The 20,768-nt window shown below is 35.9% G+C and overlaps 1 long non-coding RNA gene across 1 annotated transcript in view; it reads left to right on the forward strand.

The window, feature by feature from the left end:
- The window catches only part of LOC309634313, a 247,344-nt gene continuing 226,576 nt past the window's right edge, over positions 1 to 20,768 (forward strand). The window contains exon 1 of the long non-coding RNA XR_014247970.1: positions 1 to 10,365. This is a non-coding gene — a long non-coding RNA (uncharacterized lncRNA). The remainder of the gene's footprint in view (positions 10,366 to 20,768) is intronic.

Raw genomic sequence — 20,768 nt, forward strand, 5'->3', positions numbered from 1 at the left:
TTTGTTTTTATAAATGGGCTCAGTTTTGGAATGAGAAAATCTTATTCTAATCTTTGTTCTGCTACAGACTTGTGTGATCTTAGAGAAGTCATGATTCCCTAAACTTCATTCTTTCATTGAATACACTTTTTATTGATTGCCATGCATATCAGATCTTGTCCTAGGCACATCAGAAACTTTTTTTTTTCATGTGTAAAATGTGGAGACATAATTAGAATGTATTCAAGCTCCCTTTCAGCTTTAAAATTATGAATCTGGGATAAAATTCACACTTTCTCTTCATAAAGATAAAGAGGCAGCTTGGATTTTCCCTGGAGAGCTGAATTGCAATCAGATATTTGAGAAAAGATGTGAAAGAAAGTAATAACTCCCTTAGAATTGCTAAAGGTCCTCTGATGATTATAATGGAGAATGAGTCAAATGGCATTTGGAGCTTAAGGGAGAAATTTAGTGGGGAAGGTGTGCCCCAGGGCTCACTCTCACCTAGAACAATAACAAACTGCTAAGAATTGTCACAGCAACAACAACAGTGGCAGCTGCAGCTGCAGCACTGAACATTCTGAATACACAGCACCTGGAGAAGTGGAGCCAGAATGAGTGAAGCGACACACACACACACACACAGGAATTCTGTAGAGTGGGCAAGCAAGCCCAGTGTGACCCTTCTCTATGGATGATGCCCAAGGCCTCCTGAAGGGCCCCTCCCCAAGTGTGGAGGGCCTATTTGTCAGCAGTATTAACTTCTCCAGGTACACTTTGTCCAGGACTAAAGCGAATATTCCTCTAGAGTGGACTGCTATTTAGGAACATGCCATGTGGTCACAGAACCTTCTGCTCCTCATCTGACGGTGAGCCCAGAGCTATTCTCATACTTCGAGTCTGTGACATCCCAGAAGGCATTTTTATGAGCACCCTGATGGGTAGTAATCAGTTTGATCAAGGCTAATCTTTTGCTGTTCTTTATCCCTGAGCAACAACCCTGGCGCTGGCTGCTGGCTCACACTTTACAAAGATGGGGAGAGGTCTTTCAAGAATGGAAGGATCCAGTGCCTGATCGCAGTAGATGTTGCCCATGTGCAGCTTATTAATTATGCAAATTCCTGGGTGAGTACCCACCTCATACGCAAACTAGCAATAGTAGGATTATAGTCAGGGGGACATTACATATGAAATATTTCCAAAGATCTGAATTATCATTTAACATGAGACCTGAAAGAAGCAAAAGAGGTAGTTAGGATGAAGGAAGATTATCCCAGACAGAGGGAATGGCACGTTCAAAGGTCCTGGGCCAGATACAAACTTGGATGGACAAAGAACAGAAAGATGGCCAGTGTGGGTACAGTTAGTGGGCATGGAAAAGACAGGTGCAAGATAAGATCATGGGAGCCTGGATGACTCTCTTAGCAATGGAGATGGAGTGAAATATTTATAATGTGGCGGGAAAAGTGGTGGATTGATTATAAGGACGAGGAAAGGAGAGAAATAAAGGCTAGTACCTAGGTAGACGGTAGTGCCACCTAATGAAATGAGAAAAAGTGGAAAGAGAGACAGGTTAAGAGGCTGGGAACCAAGAATTCTGTTTCAGATTATAATTACAGAAATAATCAAATCAGTAGAAGAGAATGAAGTCTTGAAATAGTTACAATTATGAATAGGAATTTAAGAAATAATAAGTATAATATTTCAATACTGTAGGAATAGGATGCCTTAGATGATAGAAAATATTGGTATGACTGATTATCCATCAGAAAAAATATTCAGCTAGAATCCTGCCTCATAGCACATAAAATTAATTGCAGATGAATTCTCAATTTAAAAAATAGAGCTGGGACAACTAGATTTATCTGTATAGAAAAATGTACCTCAACTCTTACCTCATGCCATATACAACAGTTAACTCAAGATGGGTCAGAGATCTAGCCATAAAACCTTAAACTATGGGTAAGCTGGGGCGAAGTGAAAGAGTGGCATGGACATATATACACTACCAAATGTAAAATAGATAGTTAGTGGGAAGCGCTGCTTAGCACAGGGAGATCAGCTCGGTGCTTTGTGACCACCTAGAGGGATGGGATAGGGAGGGTGGGAGGGAGACGCAAGAGGGAGGAGATATGGGGATATATGTATATGTGTAGCTGATTCCCTTTGTTATACAGCAGAACTAACACACCATTGTAAAGCAGTTATACTCCAATGAAGATGTTAAAAAAAAAAGACCTTAAACTATTAAATATTTAGAAGAAAACATAATAAAATCCTTGTGACATTGGACTAGACAAAGATTTCCTAAACATGATGAAAAAAGAAAAAATTGAAAAATGGATAAAACGTCTTCATCAAAATAAAAACCTTTGTTCTATGAAAGACAGTTAAGAAAATGAAAAGACTAGCCATAGATTGTAAGAAAATACTTGCAAAACATATTTCTGACAGGGGACTTGCATCCAGAATATATGAAGAACACTTACTTACTTACAACTTAATAAGGAAAACAACCCAGCTTTTTTAAAAAGGGGAAAAGATTTGAACAGACACTTGACAGATGCTCAACATCATTATTATCATGTAAATTCAAATGAAAACCACAATGAGAGACCACTGGACACCATTTGAATGGCTAAAATGAAAAAGCTTGACAATACCAAGTGCTGGACAGAATGTGGAACTGGAAACTATACATTTCGGTTGAGAATGCAAAATGGCCCAGCCACTTTGAAAGACAATATGGCAGTATTTTATAAAGTTAAACATACACTTACCATATAACCCAGCAATCTTAAGTCTAGATATTTATTCAAGAGAAATGAAATGGGTATGTCCATATAAAGTCTTTTACACAGAGACTTTTATATTTTAGTAAATAATAATATTTTAATATATAATAATACTACAATAATGTTATAACATTATGCATAGTAACTGTTAAAATTAAACACAAAATAGAGACCAGACTTGAGAATTCCCTGAGCCGACAAAACCATTAAGCCACGTAAGCAAAACTAAATCTAGCTCATTTCATGAGCATAAGCAAAGCTTAACTTAAGGTTATTTCTTGTAAATGCCTCTGACAATCAAAAGAAACAGGTCATCTTCCTGAAAATAGTATGAGATAATCACTTTCAATCAATCCTTTGCCATCTGGAAACCCCCGTTGTAATAACCAGTTGTCATAAAGGCTAACAGTTTCCTCATTTTTCACTTTATAAACCATCCTGTAACTTCATGCCCCTGAGCTTCATATCAGTCTTCAAATTTGGAAGCCCTCAGCTTGTGAACTGTTTTTATATACACAATAAACGCTTACTAAATAATATTAATTGATATAGTGGTTTTAATTTTGCTATTTCTGGATTTTTGACCTAACCAAAAACTAGAATAATTTCAAATATCAATTAACTGGTAGTTAGATAATGAAGTTATGAATTATCCACACTATGGACATTGCTCAGCAATGAAAGTGAGGTAAATATTAATATACGTGAAAATGTGGATGCAACTCAAACATACGAGAGAAGACAAACATGAAAGATTATGTACTTTATGAGTCCATTACTACAAAATTCTAGAAAAGGTAAAGCTATAGTGACAGGAAGCGACTGTGGTCAAGGGTCAGGAGAGGGCATCAATTGTGAAGTGGTATGAGAAAACATTTCAGGATGATGGATCTCTTCAACAGCTTGATTTTGGTGGAGGTTACATGACTATATACAATTACCAAAATTCATCAACCTGTGTGCTTAAAATGAGTGAATTTTGTTGTATGTAAACTATACCTCATTAAAGCAAAAAAGTAAATAAAAATAAAACACTGAAAACATTAGACGAAAATCTACAAGATTCTAGTCTCAGGGTGAGGGATAGCATCCTAAACAAAAGAGTAAAAGACAGACATATTTGCCTACATAAAAAAATTTTTCAAGTATATTACAGAATGAGACTGACAGAAAATGGTAAACTGCAAAAGAATGTTTGCAACATATGTTACTGACAAAAAGTAAATATCCCTAATGAGTAATAAGATCTTACAAAGTGTTTTACATGAAAAAGATGGCACAGTAGGAAAGTAGCCTAGAGAGAGAAGATGATGCCCAAATGGCTAAGACGTGTGAAAAAATGCCTCATCTTACTATTAGTGAGGAAAATGAAAATTAGAGTATGAGACCATTTTCATCCATTAGACTGGAAAAGATTGAAATGAGCAATTACAAGAATGCTGGTGAGATTGTAGGGGAATGGGCCGCATCATGATGCTGCTGATGGCAGTGAGAATCTTTAAAACATCGGGAAATTTATCTAGAAATGTATGTTAAAATTATTATGCACATATTATTTAATCCAGCAATCCCACTTGTGGGGATCTACCTTGTAAAAACAAAGGCACTGGTACATGAGGATATAGGTATGACAATATGTATTGAAGAATTGCTGGAAGTTGGCATAAAGAAAAACTGGAAATTACCTGAGTGGGGGAAATGGTTGAATAAATTCTGACACATCTATGCTATGGATTACCATAGATAGATACCATAAAGATATTGAAAATAAGTTAGAGATTTATTAACTATAAGTGATATCCATGATGTATTTTAAATACGAAAATTACATAAGGTAATATGATTTTATTTTTGTTAAAATTATCACAGCCAGAAAGCCTGCACTATACTATGTCTGAGCTCCCCTGGTTACGTCAAAGAATATCAGTACATTGCTAATGCTGGTAACCTCAGGAGGGGGAGTTAGGAAGAGGGAACTAATTTTTTTCTTTATACGTCATTGCACGTGTTTATCTTTACAGTTATATCACCAGATGCAGTGAGGAAGTATGACTTTTGTGAAACCATAATTTAAAAAGCAATAGAGAAAATTCTAAGAAAGATACACAGCATATTCCTCAATTGGTAGGTACTAGATATTGTGAGATGGCTAGCAATCTCGGTAAAAGTTTTGGAGAAAAATAGAACACTACCACAGTAAATGTGCATATCAGTTGCAAGGTGCATCACAATTTCAGAAACATTACAAAGGTTGAAGAAAAAATTCTTTTTAATGTGACAGAAAAACATTTTTCAGAGAAAAATATTAGTTACATCCCTTTGCCCTACTTCCTTTCCCCTTTCTGAAGAGGGTGCCTCTGTTAAAGACCATATATTTCTTAAATGCTTGCACGGGTAAATGCCTATGTGCACACGCGCACACACACGCACTCACATACACAACTAATCTTTGTCCTCAGTTTTTTGGTCTTTTGCATGTTTGAAAACAACTTCACATGATGGGTGTGATGATGTGATTTTGGAAGATCAGACACACGTACATTTCTCTGGCTAAAAAAGGGAAAGTAATGAAAGAGAGTACAGTCAGAGAGGTTGAAGGAGGGCTGGGTAGGAGTGGGGTTGGAGACAAAAGATTTGGAAGTCAGCAGGGAAGAAAACGGACTTGGGAAGAGATGGCCAGTGCAGATTACTTACACTGAAGTAAAAATGCTGTGTTTTGCCACAGATACATAAACGCTCATCTCTTCTATGTAATCTCTAGTAAAGCCTGTTAGCTCTCTAATGTCTTGGGAAATGATTTGCTTTTTAGAAATGAGTCTTGCTTCAAGAGGGATGTAGGGTGAAATCAGAGACTGGCCATGGGAGGCTGTGTACAACTCGATTATGACAACTCAGGAGATACAGGCCTTACTGCTACTGCATTCTTTTTTCTTGTTTGGGAAATGGAAACTTTCAGAGAAATCACACGTCCTTATTCTACAGAGTTATGCAGATTTAATGCACAAATAATTATCACATGAAGAATTATATGCAGAACTTAAATTCTGGATTAAGGGAGGAGGAGGGAAAAAGGAATTATAAACACTTAAATACGGTAATCAATCTTGACTTCCAAATTGAATTGCAAAGGCTAAAACTGTAATTGAATAAGGAGTATCTATTCCCACTGATACCTCTCATTTTATGAGGCAACATCACAGTTACTAAACAAAACAAATCTAAAGTCAGTGAGGTCACATTTCCTAAGACTCTGGTAATAAACATCCATCAAAATAATGGTGAGCTTGACTATTCTGGTTTATATTTTCAATGACTTAAATTGATCATTAAATTATGACTTTCAGTTTTATTTTTCAAATCACTCTTTTCAGTTGTTTATTCCTCTAATCATGAAAAGGAAATGAGAAAATGTAAAGTATACCACAATGCAAAAAAAGAAGAAAGTATTTCTGGTCTATTTTATTCTAGTCTTTTTTTTCTATGCATGTGAAAGCATAAAATTTGTTTTCATTTAAAGTCATAATAAAAATATGATTTTATTAAATAAAAACATACTTATTCTACAAATATTTATGAAGTGCTTACTATGGTACCAGAAGAAAGTTCAAGATCAGAAATAAATGTTCTGGATGAGGAGAAACAAAGACTAATGTACTCAGTGTAGATTGCTCCAACCAAGGGAAAAATTATTTATGCCTATTCAATCTCCATGCACCATTTAATAAAAATTCTTGTATTTTGGACACCTAATTGTTTCCATGTGCACTTGATATTTTCTTAGGTTGTAAGAAAATATCAAAAAAAATTTTTTTTCTCTCCAAATCTTTCCTTTAGTGTCAGGTAGTGCTTCAACCCAAACACACACAGGATACATACCATAGAGAAAGGGACCTGATGGCATCTGGGTCGTGCATGGTGTGGTAGGTACAAACCTTGGCCCAATGCAAAGGAGAAGTCAAGGTCCTTGGAAGAAGGATGGAACTCGTTTTCCCCTTCCCATTTCTCTTTCCTACTGGGCTTCAGCTAAAGTCTATGGAAGAGAAAGAACTTTTAATCAGTGAAGAGTTTAATATTTAGAGATGCTGTAACTTTCAGCTGACTTTGTATATTTGACTTCGTGTTACTGTCTTTTAAATTGGGTCTGCTGTTACTCAGTAAAGCAGACAATCAAACCAAATGGCAAGTGTTCTATCATGTTTTTTAAGCTTGCAACATTTTAACATATTTTTATTGTGAAAATATATTTATAGATAGCCTAATGATTATGAAGCAAGCACGTGTTATCACCCCTCAGGTCAAGAAACAGTGTTCTACCGGACACTGGAGGACTTCAGAACTCCTCCCCTTTTGTTTCTTATCCTATCCAAACCCCTCTTCTATGGGTAATCTCTATGTTAACTTTTATTTTATTTATTTATTAAAACAATTTTTTTTTTTTAAGAAAACAAGAATGTTTTCTTTTTTTTATATATAAATTTAATTTTGGCTGCGTTGGGTTTTCGCTGCGGCGAGAGGGGGCTACTCTTCATTACAGTGTGTGGACTTCTCGTTGCAGTGGCTTTTCTTGTCATGGAGCATGGGCTCCAGGCACGTGGGCTTCAGTAGTTGTGGCACGGGGGCTCAGTAGTTGTGGCACATGGGCTTAGTTGCTCCGCGGCATGTGGGATCTTCCCAGACCAGGGCTCGAACCTGTGTCCCCTGAATTGGCAGGTGGATTCGTAACCACTGAGCCACCAGGGAAGCCCCTCTATGTTAACTTCCAAGTTGCTCTTTTCTTTCCACCTTTGCATATATACATACCACCTGTATACCGCTTCTTAAACAAGATAGCTGCTTTAAAACTTTATATTAGTGGAACAATATAGTAGTTATTATTTTGTTTCCTGTATATTTAGCTTAATATGATATCCTCCTAGATTCATACATGTTCTAGTGTGTGGCTATATATCATACGAGTATACGTATCATATGTATATGTATTATATATATATTTTTTGCTACATGTAATTCCATTGTATTCATATACTCCAATTTATTTAACCCTCCTACTGTGAATGGACACTTGAGTTGTTTCCAGCTTTTGTCCAAAACAAAGTATGTAGCTGTGAATATTCTAACGAGCATGCATTCTGGCACATCCATGTAAGCATTTCTCTCATGCCTAGGAGTAGAATTTCTGGGTTGAAATGTATGAACATTTCAATTTTATCAGAAAATGTTTTCCAAAGTTGTTATAGTTATTTATATCCCCACCAGTAGTGGATCAAATTTCTGATTGTTTCCATCTTACCAACATTTAGTTTTATCCTATGTTCTAATTTTCAGTCAATCTCTATAGTCATATCTAAGTCATTTTAATTTGAATTTTCCTATTTGCCAATTGAACCTAATAACCTTTCATAGATTTGTCATTTGAGTTTCCTTCTTGTTCAGTGACTTCAAGTCTTTCAGTCATTTTTCTAATGTATTGTCTGTACTTCTCTCATTGATTTTTAAAAAAATTTATTTATTTATTTTTGCTGCATTGGGTCTTCATTGCTGTGTGTGGGCTTTCTCTAGTCGCAGTGAGCGGGGGCTACTCTTCGTTGTGGTGTGCAGGCTTCTCACTGTGGTGGCTTCTATTGTGGCGGAGCACGGGCTCTAGGCCCGTGGGCTTCAGTAGTTGTAGCACGTGGGCTCAGTAGTTATGGCTCTTGGGCTCTAGAGCGCAGGCTCAGTAGTTGTGGTGCACAGGCTTAGTTGCTCCGCGGCATGTGGGATCTTCCCGGACCAGGGCTCGAACCCATGTCCCCTGCACTGGCAGGTGGATTCTTAACCACTGTGCCACCAGGGAAGTCCTCTTATTTTAAGATGATTGTAGATTCACATGCAGTTGTAAGAAATAGTATGAAGAAATCCTATTTGCTCATTAAGCATTTTCTCTAACGATAACATCTTGCTTAACTATTGAGTAATATTGCAATCAGTAAATTGACATTGATAAAATTCACTGATGTTATTCAGATTTCTCACTTTATATGTACTTGTATCTGTGTGTGTGTGCTTGTGTGTGTATATTTAGTTCTGTGCAATTTTGTCACATGTAAAGTTTGTGTTTCTACCACCACAGTCAAGATACTGAACAGTTCTATCATTACAAGCGTTCCTACTGTTGTCCTTTTATATCCATACCCAACTTCCCACTCCCCCCCTCCCCCCTCCTCCACACACACTTTCTCTGAAAACCACTGCAGCTGACCCTTGAACAACATGGGTTTGAACTATGCGGGTCCACTTATACACCAGTTTTTTGTTTAATGGTAAATACCACAGTACTGCATGATCCACTGTTGGTTGAATCCATGGATGGGGAACCACAGGTATGGAGGAATCTCAGATATGGAGGAACTGTGGGTACTAGGAACCTGGAATACGGAGGGTCTACTATAAATTATATGGTGGATTTTTTATTATGTCAGCATCCCTAAACCCTGCATTGTTTAAGGGTCAACTCTAATTTGTACTCCATGTCTATAATTTTGTCATCTCAAGGATGTTATATAAATGGAATAATATAGGATGTAACCTTCTGGGATTGGCTTTTTTTCACTCAGCCTAATTCCCTGGAAATTCATCCAAGTTGTTGTCTGATCATTTCTTTTAATACAAATGTACTCATGAGTCTGTGGCATTCCCTTCTGAATTTCCTCCTTTGGGATTCAACATTATATTTTTCCAATACCACCACTTGGAACCATTGCCAGTTTACATATACCCTCTTTGCCCTCGGGGTACAGTGAATACATATTTACCCTCTTGCCTAAGTCACAACACTTTGAGATACTGTCACACATATGTGTGTATCACTTTCTGTTAGTGACCTGGAAGACTGAGAATCTAATTTGGGTTTAGTGAATGCCCTTTAAGGCAAGGTCATTCAAGTATACTTTTGGAACGAAAATTTGGAAAAAGCATCTAAAAAAAATCCCTCAAAATAGGTTAAGGTTACCTGATTAATATAATTGCTATTCTAAAATATGTTTTTCTATTTCTTCCTCCTCAAAGATTTCAATTCATTAAACTATAGTTTTCAATTAACTGCCTTTCTTTGAACATAGATTCCATGATTTTTATTTGCATTTTATTTTTCAGTTGCTATCTTGTTTCTTTAGAATACCTGAGTAAAACAGTACTAAAGATAAACATTTATTTATTAAAATAAAATTCTATAGTTCCTGAGGTATTCATAAATAACAGAAATATTGTTTTGCATTCACTTTATTTCTTAGCTCATTAAGACATCTCTAATTTGTTTCCCAGTTTCTAGAGTTAGCACAGTGCCTGACATTACATTAAAATGTGTTGGAAGAGTGAATTAAATTTCTAGGTTTTTTATTGTTGTTGTTGTTTATTGCTTAACCAGAAGTTAGAGTTACAAAAATAAAGTGTGCATTGATTGACACAAATGCTACTTCTTGCTATTGACAGGTTAACAGGCATCCCCAGACCGTCAAAACCAAGATTATTAATTGAAATGAAACGTAAAGGAGATGACAGAAAATCTTCTGAAGGAAACACAGGCACCGGCTTTCAAAACTTTAAGAAAACAAAGGTACAAACCTTACTAGGCTCCTCTTTTAAAAATCTAATTTCCCTTTTATCATATCTACACACTTACACATAAACACAACATTAGTCAAAGGGTACACGAAGGTACTTTGGCGAGCTCGGTAGGGACTTGGGGACAGAATTCCTTCAGTGCGTTCTAATGAGCTAACACCTGTGACACATAGATCATCGACTGTAGGAGCTTGAAGGCGCCATAGGGATTAGCTTCTCAACCCCCTTAATTATATAGATGAGAAAAAATGAGATTGAGGAAAGGTTGTTGACTTATCCAAGGTTACCCTGCTTGGTAGTGGCAGAACCAAGTTCAGATCTCGGGTGGATTAAGCCATGTCAGTGTTGATCTGTTTGATACAAGTCAGGGAATGTTAACCTGGAAAATGCTTTGCCTACTCAGTCAGCAAATTTGAATTGGTCACCTACTCTGCATCGGGCAATGTGCTGGGCATTGTGTGTGCAGAGGTGGATAAGATGAGGTCTCACTTACCGTGAAGCTTGCTGTTTCTGAGGAGTTAGACATGTAACAGGATGCATTACTGTAGACCGTGTTAAGTGCTACAACAGGGACACGGATAAAATGCTGAGAAATCACTGAGGGGGACTCACCAAACAGTTTATTGCAGTGCATTTGTCATGTCCCTACAAGTCACTGAACATTTCTTTCAAGGCAACTGTGGTGAGAGGGGATATGTCACATAACCTACTCTGGACTTGACAGAAATGACCTGACTGTCCAAGGTGTTTCTAGTTCCATTATAGTGAATAAACCTGTGGTTAATGATTGCTTTTGAATTGATTGTTTAAGAAGCACTGAAAGAATGATTCCTAAAAATAGACTCTAATATATATACAGAGATGCAGAACTATTTGGATGTTTGACAAAGGAAAAAATTATAGGGAAAATATATTTCACTTTAATAGGATGGCAAGTGGAGGATTCCCACATGCATCTGGGAGTAGTTTTTCAATTTGCCTCTCCAAGATGCAATGTCCAACATCTTCAATTTGCCCATGATTTTTTTTCTAGAGCATAGATCACATGAAAGAACTGTGCCCTGACCTATGAGCCTACTTTCCTCTGGTCTCCTCTACCTCCTCACTAACAAATGCAGGCACATCGAACTAGATATACTTCTCTTCAGTTTTCTTTATCTGCACTAAGGTCACATTGCAAAACATTTACTCCTGCACTTCCATTTTCCCTCATTTTTGTTCTTCAATTATGGACATTTTTGGAGCTCCATGTCAGATTTCTTCGGCCCACCTCTGATTTCAGCTACAGTTATGGTGAACAGTTCTAAGCATCTTGATAGCATCTCATCTCAAACATCCTCTGTGCCTTTCTCCAAGGCCTTGGGGAGTCTTTCCCAGCTCGTGTGCAGGTATCATGGAAGTGTAGGGAAGTTAATGCCTCCAGGAAAACCCTCAAACAATTCAGAAGTTTAATGCCTCAGCTTCTTACCTTTTGGTGGCAAAATTCCAAGAAGCATTCTATACAGTACCTCAGATAGTTCCCAGAACAAATGAATCCCAGTTGCCCATAGCAATAAACAGTTCAGTAATGATCCTGCTGTTGTTCATTGTTTATCCCCCTACTTTTCACTCTGCTCCTTTACTGCAGGTGATCCCTATGATCACCTGCCAAATAAACTACCTATACCCAAATCCTTGTCTCAGGCTTTGCTGTGGACCCAAGCTAGGACATTTCAAAACTCTGAACTCTTTTTCTAACCACCATCTCTAGCCTCAGTCAGCACATGATCATTATTGCTTTGACAACAGGATAACCTTTGTTCTGGGACTAAGTCATTGGCACGTACTCTATATAAAACCATTTAAAATAGTTTCATGTCCAGAATTTGTTAACCAGTACATTAAAAATAATGGCACTGAGTCTGTTCAATGATGTAGTAAATGGAAAAAGCTAGCAGGGCAAGTAGACCAAGAAACTATATACACTGAGCTGAAACACTGCTTTTTGCACTAAATTTTGCTTCTCTAGAGGACTTACTGGAGAGAGTGAGAATGTGACTTGTTTGCAGTAGGTCTACTTGTATTACTGTTCAAAGAGTTTATTGCTCCCAACTGTTTGCTTAGGAACTGTCAGTTTTAGGTGAAAGGTTTACTTTATTATTATTTTCTTCTTCTTTCTCCCTAGTTAGAAAAATAACAAATGTTCATTAGAAAATGTAAAATACTCATAAAACCATAAAGAAGAAAATAATAATCATGCCTAATTCCATAACCCATAGTTAACCACTATTAATATTTTACTAAATGCCCTTTCAGTTTTGAGAATGTATGTAGAAGAAAATAGTAGAGTTAAGGAGAAGGAGAGAGATGGAGCAGGCTATGTTTCTAGCTTTGTGTCATATTTTTCTCACTTAACAGCATTTTATAATGTCATTAAGAAAATGTTTTTACTAACATCTTTTTAAAAGGTTACAAATTATTCTATTAAATTTTCCAATTTTCCATTATTACAATAACACTGGGACAAATATATTTTATTTTATATGTAAATGTACAAAACTGATTATTCTTTTGTATAGAGCGCTGGAAATGGCGGGGGGGAGGGTAAAAGAGCATGTGCGTATATAGTGATCTTGATGATTATTGCCAAATTGCTTTATATGTTTTATGATTTATACTTCCTTGCGTGGCTGGCTTCATGAGTATGTGACCTATGCAGTTTTTAAGGGATCCATGCTTAGAAGGACCCAATATGTGGCTTAATGCTCCTTGCTGAAATTCTTAATGATTTTTAAAGAAGAGACCCTCATTTTCATTTTGTACAAATTATGTAGCTGGTCCTGCTTCCATGAGAAAACAAGGAGAAGAAAATAAGCATCATGTTAAGTGTATTTTGTAATGGGAGAGATGGAAAGTATGTAAGAGCAAAGATTCAAATGGAAATCTTTTCTCCCAATTTCTTTTTCTTTATTCTCTGTTTCTTATTAAGGTATTGTCTGTTTAGAGCCAGTCAGGTTTTGTTTTTGTCGTTTGTGTGGTTTGTTTTTGTCTCAAACCCTTGGGGAAGATTAAATTGTTTTAGCTAGGCCTACTCAAGAGATGCAGATAGTATGAGTCTGATGAGATAAGATAAAGCCATTTCTTCCCTTGGTTGTTTTTGTACTTACATGGGACTATACCACTATTTCAAACAGTTGAGTAGGAAATTGTTCCTGTGCTAACAGTTAATTTTAGTTTTGTGAGATGGAAAATAATACCCACATCCATAAGTATAACTTTGTCTTAAAAGACAATGCTGAGGCTGGCATTTTAGAACAACAACAAAAAAGGGATAAAAAAAAATTTAGTCAAAAGAGCAGGCCCCCCAAAATAAATTGAGAAATATCTATAAACCTAAATCCATCCATATCTATATCTATGTCTTTTTCTATTTATTGTTTTTTAACATACTAGTAATTTTAGAGTAGTTTGGTAAGTTTCTTCATCTTTAAACATATTTTTCTGTTTTATTAAAAATACTTCAGGCTATTTTCTTAATTTTACTTTAGCCAGTTATGTATGCCCTGTTTATTGGCAATGTTTTTGAATTTTAATAATTTATTTGAAAGCACAAATGAATTACATTTTTCTCCAGCCATTCAGCTTGATTGATTATCTTCAATGATTTTAGATTCTTTCACCCTTCTATGAGGACATTATGGCTACTTGACAGACACTTTTCTTGTTGGCATTTTATAATTTGTTTTCTTTCACATATACTGAAGTATTTGTCAGGACTTTAAGTTGCAAGTTCTTGAACTCAAATTATAAGCATAAGCTAAAAATAGGTAACATTTTGGCTCATGGAAGAATTTATGTTTGGCCCTTGTAGGTTTATATGCATCTATTGTGAGAGTTATGGTGTGCTCATGTATTGACAACTCCACCAAGGAAGGGATGCTGGCAGATAAAACAGCATTCCCACTTCACTGTGCAATCCAAGCCCAGAACTGTTTTCTTCCAGGAGTCATATTGAGATTGCACATGCTTTTTACTGTGGATTCAAGTCTTAAAAGACAAAAAAGTATCAAATAGTGATGATGCCCACTCTTGAAGTGGCAATGATTGTTTCATGTAAAAACTGCTTAAATGTAAATGCAAAATAAAAATATACTTAAAAAATATAGCCCAATAAGTAGTATTGGCCTTGTTTGAAAATTAACTTAAAATTAATTTTAACAAAATAACTTAGAAAAAGGCCAATATTTACCAACTTGACAAAAGCACATTAAAGCACATAAAATTTAATAAACACTGCTGTTTACTGAAAAAAAATTGTTTTAGGATAATTGACATAGAACTGTAGGCAAATTGACCAATTCGTTAGAGAACTGCTAATCAAAGAACACATAATTTATTTAGAAATTCAAAAAGAAAAGGAATCTCCCAAAATTCTGAAAAATGGGAAAATTATTGCACAAGTGTCTCATCTTACTTTAACATTACAATTACATAAAAACCAGTGATGGGGAAAATTTACTTTTAACTGACCTAACATTTTGACCGATTTCATTTTAACCACCCCATTTGCAGTCATTGAACACAAGCACAAGGCTTGAAATTGGAGAATGGTAGTGATAATGTATATTAAAATTTTCTAGAATATTAAAACTTGGCATTCATCTAGTTTAGTTTTCTGCTATTGTTGTTTGATGGGGTAATGCAATTCTCTATTACAAAGCTTTTTTGTCACCTTGTTTGAAGCTATTGCAGCTGTGGTTGGCTTGTCTATCCCCTCTTCCTCTTTGTTTTTGCAATTCTTCATAGAACATTTATGTAATGTATTATTTAGATCATGTTATTTGGAGTGATACCTTTGGGTTATTATCCATACAGTGGTTTTATGAGTGGAAATGCTGAGCAAGTTTGTACCATTTTGTCCTCGCCTGGCATAGTTTTCACTATACCCAGCAGCTTTGGTGTAGTTTTTAGAAAGATTTTAAAATACTACATCAAAATAAAGTTATCTTCCCCTATAATTTCAAACAATCACATTTTATTTCTTTAAATTTCTTAAGCTTTTCTTTTTTTAACAATATTTTCAGAATTCAGACTTGTGCTTCTGGGAGCATGGTCTAGACATTAAAAGACTAATTTAAAGACTCTTAAAAAAGGAGAAGAGAAGGCAGACTGCCTAGTGATATCAGAGCCTGAGGAACAAAACAGTGGTGAGGTCTCTTGACTTTCTTTTGCTTCATATATCCCAGACTTGGAGCTGAAAAAGCTGGCAACCTAGAAATGCCAAGGGTGCAGGTTAAAAAAAAGGGCCCCAACAAAGTCTGCTGTTTCAAGCCAGAGGACTGGGAAGGTGGTGGCCTAGCAAAACAGAAAACTTTCAGACAATAACCACTGTACTTTAGCAAAACAAAACAACAATCAAAAAACCCTAAAACATAAACCTGGGCCCCATCTCTAGTCATGTTAACAGAGGCTGAGTGGGGAGCTTAGATTTCCATACTTGAGAAGTTATAATAAGGTGCCCCAACACTTGGCCAGCAAAGAAATAGAAAGCCTGAGCAAAGAAATAAAAGATATAATGAAGAACTAAATGGAATTTTTAGAATTGAAAAAAACACCAAAAAATAATGTTCAGTGGGTAAGGCTCAACAGCAGAGTGGAGGGGACAGAGGAAAGAAATCAGTGACCTGGAAGATACAACAATAGAAATTACCCAATCTGAAAAATTAAAAATACAATGAAAAAATTAACAGAGCCTCAGATATGTGGGACCATAACAAAAGATCTAACACTGTTACCATCAGAGTCCCAAAAGGAGAGAAGAAAGAGGGCAAGATGAAAAAGTACTCTTAAATATAATGGTTGAAAACTTCCCAAATTTGGTAGGACATAAACCTACAGGATCAAGAAGCTGCTCTGAGCAAATGACAGATAGGATAAATCTAAAGAAATCCTTACCAAGACACATAATAATTAAACTGCTAGAAACTAAAAACAAAGAAAAAATATTGAAAGTAACCAGAGAAAACAATACCTTAGTTATAGAGGAAAAACAGTGAGAAAGACAGCAGCAATTTTGATAATCCAGACTCAAGATGTTGAAGGCCTGGCTTAAAGCAGTTAGCGGGGATTCTTATCTATGGATGTCCAGATATTTATATTTCTATGAAGATTAAACATTTGGGAGGTTGTTTACAATCCTAGACAAGATATAAATGAGAAGAAGTAGGATTCTAGAAGTCAGAACAAGAGGAGTGATTCAGTTGGATGATTAAAATACTGGTTTTTACCTTTTTCTGTGTTTTAGTCATGTGGATGCTTTACCTCAGAGAACTGCTGAAAGCAGTAGGCAAAGATAAAAGTAAGCTGAACTTTTTGTAATAACAGATTACTTGTATCCTGATTAACCAGTCCTTTCTGATGTGGCTTTGTCTCTTTTACATATGGAGATTGAAATACTGTTCTTAGAAATGTCCCTTGGAGATGATAGACAATAGTGTGACGTATTCACACATCTTTTTCTCAGAGTAGCATTGATATTTGTGTTCCCATCTCTACTGATTCATTTGGTAGCAGTAGTTTCACTGGATTGTAAGTACCTTGAGGATGGTGATTTGACCTTGAATTCCTTAGTGTGGTAGACAATGTGTGAGACATAGTCAGTACTTAATCAATGTTTGCAGAAAGCATGTGTGTGTGAATAAATATCAGAATAAATGAATTGGGCTATTTGTGTAACTAGATGCACATTTTCTCCACAAAACAAAACCAAACCTGCATAAAGTACAACCTTTTTTTTTTCACTTTAAAAAACTGAGAAATAGTATGAGCATTTTTATTGTTTTACTTTTCTAGACAATTTTGCTTTTCTAGACAATTCCTGGCATTATAATCAGTGATTACAAATTAATTTAAATAGCTTTGAGAAGCTACCAAAGCAGGAAAAAGTGAAAGAGGCATTTTATAACTTGTTAAGCAGTGAGGATTAGCACCTTATTAAATTTTCAGATAGGAAAGACACTATTCATAATTATATAATTAAACACTAGCCTAATTATGATACCTAAAGCATGTGACTGGGCTTCCCTGGTGGCGCAGTGGTTGGGAGTCCGCCTGCCAGTGCAGGGAACACGGGTTCGAGCCCTGGTTTGGGAGGATCCCACGTGCTGCAGAGCAGCTGGGCCCCTGAGCCACAGCTGCTGAGCCTGCGCTCTAGAGCCCGTGCGCCTGGAGCCAGTGCTCTGCGACGAGAGAGGCTACCACGGTGGGAAGCCCGCACACTGCAGTGAAGAGCGGCCCCCGCTCACCGCAACTAAAAAAGGAGAGCCCACGCGCAGCAACAAAGACCCAACGCAGCCAAAAAAAAATAAATTAAAAAAAAAAAAAAAAAAAGCACGTGACGTAGCTAACCTTAACCAAACTATTTAACCTTATTTTCTGTTATTTCATTATCTGAATTATAGACTTGTCAGTTGCCACTAGTTAACCGCATAGATATTCTTCAAAGCTTTTAAAGTGTCAGAATGTAGAATTAAAACATTTAGAAAAATTCATTGGTGTATGTTAGTATGTATAGTTGTATTTTAATATAACAGCTTTATAGAGATAGAATTAACATACCATACAATTCACCCATTTAAAGTGTACAATTCAATAATTTTTTTAGTATATGCACAGTTGTACAACATCTTAATAGTTTAATTCTAGAATATTTTTATCACCCTGAATGAAACCCCTGCCTATTAGTGGTTGCTTCCCATTCCCCTTTTCCCCCAGCCCTCGTCAAACACTAATCTACTATTTGTGTATTAATAGATTTTCCTATTCTGGACATTTCATATAAATGAGATCACATAATATATGGTCCTTTTAAACTGGTTTCCATTTAGCATAATGTTTTCAAGGTTCAGCCATGTAGCATGTGTCAGTATTTAATTTTGAACTAAACTCTGAAGAACGATATATTTTAGTCTAGTTAAGCCAATTAGAGGATGAAAATTTCAAAGAATAGTCACTCTCAGCTGGAATCACCATACCTTTATGTTTTTGTGGATAAAATTGTATCTATGTCCAGCTTCTAACATGTACTTTGAAGAAAATGTTGTTTCAAAAATGCTGAGAATGAGTAAATGAATGGATGTGAAAAAAGTCAACACTGAAGTTGCCCAGTTTCAGTTGCTACTAGATTTCATAACAGAGACAAGAGCCAATGAGTTTCTTAAAATATGCAGTCAATGGTAAAGTATACCAGTGAGTCAAAAACATAATCAGCAACATTAGGGAAGTAAAGTTTTAACTAAGGAGTTTATAAATCAAAGGAAACTAAGAAATGACTCTTTTATTTCTAAAACCATGTATGGTTAATAAACAAAACTGACAGAACTTGCCAATAAAGGAAGAGTCAAAACAGATGAGAATATACTGAAAATTACCCAAACATACCAGCAACTATACTAATGTCTACTTTCAAGAATGGTGTGCCAGAAAACCAAATTTTCTTGATGAATACTGTGAGAACAATCAGAATTTTCATAGTGAGACTGCTGTATCTGAATGACCATTATACTTTTCCATTTCCACACTCTAAGGGAAAGGGGAAGGTAGAGTCAGCTCTGTGAAAAAGCGGAACCACTGGGAGGTCAGTGAAACGCAACTCAGATAAAGTGAAAAACCTTCCAAACAGTGCCAAGGATCTTCTTAAGCAGACGTCTAATATAACAGTGATGCTTTCAAAGGAGAATAAAGGCTGATGTATGTTTTTAAGGGACTCAGAACTCACTATAAAATGAAAGTCTTGAAAGAAAGCCCTGCTAGTTCCAAATTTTCTGCAGTTTGCACAGATGTATTTTTGGTTTTCTAAGCAGTGGTTGTACTGAAATGTCAGCTGGGCTGAGGAATGTTTCATGTTTGCTTTGTGGATGATTCGGCTGCCTTTTGTTATTTGCCTGGGAAGCATGGGCTGAGGGGTGCAGTTAAGCTTAAAGGCAACACTAATTTGCATGTATAGTCAGTGATCTTTGTCAAAAGTGCTTTTCAAATCCAATGTACAAACCAAAAGTACGAAGAAGCAGGGAAGGAGAATTACCTTGCATAACTATTCCTGTCCTGGTAGAATGGTTATTAGTTAGAAACTATTAAATGTAATGTAAAAAGTAATCTGGATTTGAATAACTCTACTTTTAGACTAGTCACCTGAGAATTATCAAAAGTTTAGAGAATATGAATAGAGCCACAGGTTTAACGTTATGATTTCTTTAAAGCAATCAGTATGAATAGGTTCAAAGTATCTAAATATTTATTGTAGCATTTTCATTTATAATTGGCTAACATTAGGCATAAGAATCCAGTTATAGAATGAAAGTTGTAACTGGAGAAACTACACCTATAAATCTTAAAACCATAAGATATTATTATTGCTATCATTGTAAAAGAGTAGAATGTATGCAGAGATTTATCTCGTGACTTCCCATCAAGGAATTATGTCTTTTTAAGTAATCTTCAGTATGATGTTAATTTTCCGGTTTTTCTGTAACTCAGTTGAGTAAAATTATTGGTTGCCTCTCATGTTCTAGATTCTGTGATAAATGTGGTGCATTCAAAATGTCTAAGACGGTGCTTATGTGCAACAAGTTTCTAATCTATTAGGAAAGATAGACACTTTAATAAATGATTCTACTATGTGATAATTACAGTGTAAGTATATACAGGGAACACATATTTCGTAGAGAATGGAACAATTTATAATGCAGTGGTGTCGGCCAGGGAAAGTTTCCTGGAGGAAGCTACATCTGAACTGACATTTAAAATGGTAACAACACGTTTGCCAGGCAGGCAAGTAAGAAGGATAGAAGATATTCCAAGAAGTGGCCCTTCCATGTGTAAAGGCAAGAAACACAAAACATTATGATATGTTCTGGGATACAGGGAATCATAATCATTGCTATTTGAGATGTTTCTTTTTAAATAAAAATAAGAAAACTTCATATAATACAGTCATTGATTGGACACTTTCTGGAAACAGTGTGGGCTAGAACAGCCTATTTTTTGAAATGCCACTGGGATTACATACTATAAAAATGCACAGATTTTCTTTAATGGATTTGTTTGTTTTTCTGACATATGAATAAATATATATTTTTACTTTGATTAAAAACAGAATTATAATCTTCCTGGAGAAGCATCTGTGCCTGGCAAATGTCAGTTTCCTTCCCCCCCTCCATTTTTTTTCTGCTATTTTATTTAAGGGCCCTATAGCCTGAAAATGTATTCATGAGCAAAGTATTTTGCTACCAAAAAAAAAAATCACACAACTGCAAAAAGATTTTAATGGTCCATGGAACTCATTTATATGAGCCTGAAAAAATATGATTTCCCTTTGGTCTCCAAAAAAATGAGTTTAAATAAAGTCTTTAAAGATTT

This window comes from Balaenoptera borealis, assembly GCF_965194805.1.
Source record: "Balaenoptera borealis genome assembly, chromosome: 8".
Classification (NCBI taxonomy): Eukaryota; Metazoa; Chordata; class Mammalia; order Artiodactyla; family Balaenopteridae; genus Balaenoptera; species Balaenoptera borealis.